The following is a 6,437-nucleotide window of genomic DNA, read 5'->3' as shown; positions in this document are numbered from 1 at the left end:
CAAGGCTGCAGGGAATGACATTTCTTAAAAGTGTGTAATGAATATCTGTTTCCAAGTATACAGAATGGGCAAGACAACACTATAGAAAAGAGAAAGCTAGACAAAGAAGACCCGAGTCTATTGACTCTATTCTTGAGTGTGTAACAGCTGAGAATAATTTTGGCAGGAAGGACTAATTTAGACATATCAATTTGGAAGGATAATGTAGACAACTTGAAGAATTCCATAAGTGGGTAGAAAGCCAAGACTGACGTCTTAAGAAGAGATGAACTCTATGGGAGAGCAACACAAGGACTGTGTCTTGGTGATACTCATATTAGGGCCCAAGAGAACCAGCCAAAGACCAGGAGAAAGAATGGAACTGGAGACAGAACAACAGAACAGTTTCAGAGTCTCTACTGAAACAGCCAGCTACTAGGTAACGGCCAGCTACCAGGCCAGGGACAAGTCTCAAGACCAAAGCACTACCAGCCATCCACAGCAAGACAGGAGAACATGTTGACTGAGGCTTTGTTGTGGTGACTTTGCCCGTTTTAAAGCATTAGTCTCTTTGGGAGCTTGGGCAAGAATAGCATACAACTTGTCTGCACATCTGCAAATGGAAAACGCAAATGACTTCCTGGAATTGACCAATCCCTCTGACAACCCCCAGGACAGCTCCGACGGGAGAAGTGGAGAGTGACAGACCGGTTCAAAGGACATTAAGGACGTTTTCAACCATTCTGCTGACAAGGTCATGGTGGCCACTTCCCCAATCCCCACCCCCCATGCAGAGTAGAGGGGCCTCTGTGACATCCATAGTCCTTCAGTTGCTGTATATTTAGCAGGAGAAGCACCTCACAGACATTAGCTTAGAACAATCTCAGATTTTAGATTAATTCAATTAAAAGTTCAAGCTGGAGGCAGATTTACCTCCATCAACACATCAGAAGGCAGAATATCAGAAAGAGGAGAAATGTACTGCAGGACAACTTCAGCCCTGGAAGCTCAGGCCAGAGCTTAACTATGTCAATATCCTCTCATCTATTTTTAAGTAATCTCAAATTGTGCCCCATAAAAAGAAAAGAGTTGCTTTTTGACCAAAAGGTAAATCATTGCCATTAATTATGACCCTCTTTAAAAAATCATCTCAAAAGAGTTTTCTAGTTGCTGTAATAACCAGTTTCAAGAGGATTATCAGTGGGAGTCTGAGATTTGGGTTTAATGAGAAGCTATATCCTACATCTTCAAGATAGAAGACATATGGCATTTTATAAGTCTGGAGTAGACTAGTATTATGTGCCCATTTCAGGGAGCAATGGCCCAAACATATTGATTACATTCCAGGATTGTTGGACACTTACGATTAAACGAAGCAACATTCATAGTTAGGTAGAAATAGTTCCATTTCATAGGTAGGGAAACCATCTCCCACATCATTTCCCACAGAGGCCCAGAGTTCCTATAGCTGTTACATATCAGGGCCAGGACTTCAGCTTATATCTATCTGATCCCTGCGTCAGTGCTTTGGATCACTAAGCTTTGCAGCAAACAATCTGTAAGAAAGGTCTGATTAGGAAAACCCCAAGTCACCACCATGACACTTAACATGTAAGATGAGATGTTGGAAAATAGAAAAGCACATGCTTTAGGCAATGGAAACAATGGAGCCACCTCGGAAATAGTCTGCTTTGTGCTCCCACCTCAGTGCTGCTCAGCCACCGTAAGTGATCCAACCAGCTCAGTTCACGAGACTGTCTGAACGTGCATAAGTAAGAGGCCAGTTTGGTACAAGGAGATAAAATGCTTTTGCTTCTGAGGAGGCCCAAGGCAGTGCCTAGCTCTAGGACCATGGCCATGGGAACTATTCATCCTTCTGCCACATTCCAGAAGGTATGGCCAAAAAGAACCTTGAAAGTGGATCGGGGGGTTCAGATGGCTGCCACATTCCTTCACATCAAGTATCAAATATGAGATGGCATAAGCAGAGGAAGCTCAGCTTCAGATCAGACAGGGTTCTCTCCTCTCCCTGAGGCGTCTTGAGGGAACAGTTTGAAATTCACAGATTTGGCCAAACCACTTCATTGGGGAACATTCTGCAAAAACCAGCTGCAAAGCAAACCCTTCTGGGTTTCACACGCTTCTCTAGTCACAGCTCACAGCGTGCTTCCTTCCCTCACATTGCTATTTGTGGTGTCTGGGAGAGCCGGCTACCCTGCTATTCCTTACCAGTCGCTTCTGAATCTCAGCTCCAGAGGAAGCCGAATTTGTTATTTAGGCAAACGTCACCAACACCATGAACTAAATGGCTTTATCTACACACGCACCACCCCAGCCTCAGGCCAGCTCTGCTGCTCCCCACTCAGACACCCTGCCCTGGCTGCCGAAACCTAGTCAAGGGACCCTGGCCAAGTCTTGTTAATGGCTCTGAGTCACTTTTTCTGGTTGAGGCATCATAGGACATTTAAAAAATATATCTTTTTATTGATTTTTAGAGAGAGGAAGGTGAGAGGGGAGAGAGAAAAATCGATGTGAGAGACAAACATGGATCGGCTGCCTCCTGCATGCCCCCCACTGGGGATGGAGTTGCAACCAGGGCATGTGCCCTGACCAGGAATCGAATCAGCAACCCTTTGGTGCATGGGCCGATGCCCAACCAACTGAGCCACACAGGCCAGTGCCAGGACATTTTGTTATTTTCTATGCATTTCTCAATGTAGCCAAGCTTTGACTGTGAGCATCTTTCATGAACTGAGAGCTGTGTTAAATTAAGACATATTTCATCATCCAAGAGCGGGCTTCTCTAAAGCAGTATTTTTCTGATTTTAAATTAACACAGCCTTCAGAAATGTGTTGAGCATTAACTTCCAATAACCCCACTCCTCCTCCAAGTTAACCTTTGAATGCTCGCACCACCTTCTCCGTGCTTCAGTGCTCTGCACGTGCATCAAGGGGCCGATTACAGAAGGGGAACTTGATTCGTGGCTTTGGGACACGTTTCTCCTCTTTGCCTCTACTGTGGACATCTTTTGATGTCAGCATGTTGAGATCTGCATCACTAACAGACAATTTCTCAAGCAAAGCGGGATTTGTTTTAAGCTAAAACTACACATGGGGTTGGAGCGAGTGAGGCTCATTCCCCAGGAAGAACTGAGCCAACCTCTGCTCCGAGGTGCACACATCAGCAAGTGGTCAGCTAGCAGACGCCACCGGGGCCTGGAGGGGGCTCCTGGGCAGGGGTTGTGGGCCCCAGGAGCAGGGCCCAGTCTCGACATACTTTGGCTCCCTGCAGGGCTTTGCCGACATGGCTATGACACATCCAGACAGCATGTTTGATGCAGGGAGGCACAGCCAGACCCCACTGCAGGGCTCACAGTGGCCCAGAGGGAAGGCAGGTGTCACAGCAAAGGTGGAGGCAGGACCAGGCGCTCTTCCCCGTGGTCCCACCTCCCCGGCTTGGGAAGGCTTTGTGGGCGGGGCAAAATTGGGTGGACAATTCCCACAGGTGAAAATGTCCCGAGGGATATTTCGGGGAGAGAACACAAGCAAAGGCACAGGGCACACCCACCCACAGCTGCTGTATGGTCACACACGGCTCTACGCAGCCTGCAAGCTCCCATCTGGGCTCTCCAGAGTAAACAGACACCTGACATCTGCCACATTCCCCTCACCCGCCCTGGAAACAGGCCACGGGCCCCTGAGCACAGTTTCTGTAAACCGAGGCTGAGTTCAACAAGGAGACCCACTGAGGCCGTCTGGGAGCCGCTGGCTTCGGGAAGGGCCCGGCTGCAGCGCCTTGCCAGGGGCCCCAGACAGCTTCGTGGCTCATTACCTGAACAAGAGCAAGGTGTCTGTCTGGTCAATCCTTAGAAAGAGGGCTCTGGGAGGACACGGCCACACCAGGAGCTCCGGGCACCCTCACGCACAGGAACGGCCGTTACTCACCTGGCAGCAAACTGCAGCCTCCAGCGGCCTGGTCAGCCTTAAATACCCTCAGCGGGTAGCAGGTGTTTTGGGGCGTTTGGCCCTTCCCCACTGGGGTGGTTTCTGACTTAGCTCTGGATGCACATTGGGATCATGTGAGTAGCTCTGAACACTCTGCGCCTGGGCCTTAGCGCAGAGACCGAGTTGGTCTGGGGGGGGGGTGGTGGTGGAGGAAGGTCTCCAGGTGATTCTCATGGCCCGGTGAGGTACGGACAGGAGCCTCAGAGGCACCATGGACCTTCGAGCTCTGCAGCTGCAGCCTTTTGAGACCCTCAGACAAACTATTAAAGGTGAGCGGCAGGGGCATCTCCCTGCAGGAAGGGTTGCATTCTGGGTGTTTAAGGCTCTGGGAGGGCTAGGTTGAGAGGCTTCTTCCTCAAAGCAGAGTATTAGGCTTAAAGCTGATGTTGAGCAGTTAATAAATGTTTCTTCCCATGGTAGGCAAGGAGATAGAGTGGTGGCTTTGCTTAGTATTGAAATGGAAATAGGAACTGATTTTCATGTATATATTTAACAAATATTTATTGAGTCCCCGCTGTGTGCCAGGCCCAGACATGTGACAGTGAACAAGATCACCTGGTCCTGCCCTCCCATCAGGAGCAGAGATGGGTTGTCCCAGCACAGTGGAAGCAGGACATCAATTGGGACAACACAAGGCCAGGGAAGTCAGGGAGGGCTTCCTGGAGGAGGTAGTGTTGAAGCCAAGTCCTCAGGAAAAGCAGTTAGCAGGTGAAAAACTGAGAAAGATGCTTCAGGCAGAGGGAATAGCATAGGAAAAGGCACTGAGGCAAGAAAAATGGCCACAGTTCCCCTGGGAACACAGGCAATTCAGGATTGCCAGAGAAACAATGGGGCCAGGTGCCAGGGCAAAGGCGGGCTAGTGTACAGGGGAGTGGGGGTGGGGGGTGGGAGCTGTCCATCCTGGCCCAGGATGCACTGTCGGTAGAGGGTTTTAAACCAAAGACAAACTGACTACAAGTCTGCTTGCTTTTTATCACCATCATTGGCCAGGAATTCTGAACAGTGTTGGTGAACAGCACCCGCCCTATTCCTCACTCCCTGAAAGTGTTTGGACTTTGTCCTGAGGGCACCAGGGAGCCCTGAAGGCCTCAGCAGGGTTGTGCTTCTATTTGCATTGTTTATACTTTTTCATTATGCAAAGTTCCAAATCCATAAAAGCAGAGAACAGTAAAAAGGAATCCTCGAGTACCTCACTCAGGTCCAACCAACACCATCTTCTTTCTTCTTCCCCCGCCTTCTTTATTTCTTATTTATTTATTTTTTCTGGGGTGTTTTAAAGGAGATCTCAGGCGTCATATCACTTCACCCATAAATATTCAGAATAAATCTCTAACAGATAGGACTTTAAAAACTAAAACCAAAAGACCTCGATCACATCTAACAAAATGAACAATCATTCCGAGTGTGTAATTTTGGAATATTTAGGCTAGCCTTGGGGAGGTAAGAGAAGGGTCCTTTCCAGGGTGGGGCTGAATGGAGGAAGAATAGATAGGAGGTGGCTGGAGGTAAGACCGGGGAGAGGAGGATCTGACCCCAGGATGCGCTGGTAACAGGAAGTGAGGGGTGAAGAGAATTGGGGGCTCTGAGAGGGTGCAGTGTGGAGTTCAGGGTTGGATCCACACACCCAGGTGCCTGAAGGACACCGAGGTGGGGATGCAGCAAAGGCCAGTCAGTTCAGAGCTGGGCAGGACTGGGTGGCCCATTGGAGGTGGAGGTGGAGGTGGGTGACAATAATATAGACGCATAGCTGATGCCATAGTTTTAAACTGAAGTGGCTGTTGAGTGGTAGTGTCAGAAGAGGGCGGTTCAGGGTGACTTGTGGAGGCCTGATCCTGCAGGATCCAAGGCTCTCACGAGGGATTGCCCCAGGCCTCCCCATCCTGCCTACAGCCTTTGAGACGACCCACCTCTTTCAACTTCCATCTGGGACCCAATGGTGTTCCTCTCACCTCATCACAGCTATCCCTGCTTTAGCCTATGTCCCTACAGGCTTTTCCACACATACAGCTGAGGGATCCTTTAAATATTTAAGTCAGGTTATACTACTTTGCTACTTGAACACTCTAGTGCTCCCCAGTATCCCTACAATCAGCCACGAGGCCCTTCATACTCTGCCTTGCCCCCCATCCTGTTCCTCCTGACCTCACTCCCACACTGTCATGCTCTAGCCACCCTGGCCTCCTCACGGTCCCTCAAACACATCAGGCCCACACTGGCCACAGGGCCTTTGCACCTGCTGTTCCCTGTGCCTCCCTCACCCCCTAAATTCAGGTCTGTCTTTAGAGACCATTCCTGGTCACCCTGTTTGAAATCAAGCCTTACCCCAACCCTGCATTCCCGCCTGACATTTCATTTCATCCTCCCTAGCAACACTTGTTAACGTGTGAAGTGCAATACATTTACCACTGCTTGTCCCCCGCCCCACATAGAATGTAAACTCCATGGGGACAGGG

The sequence above is a fragment of the Miniopterus schreibersii genome (genome assembly GCF_964146895.1).
Source record: "Miniopterus schreibersii genome assembly, chromosome: 4".
NCBI lineage: Eukaryota > Metazoa > Chordata > Mammalia > Chiroptera > Miniopteridae > Miniopterus > Miniopterus schreibersii.
Note: the sequence above shows the minus strand (reverse complement) of the source record.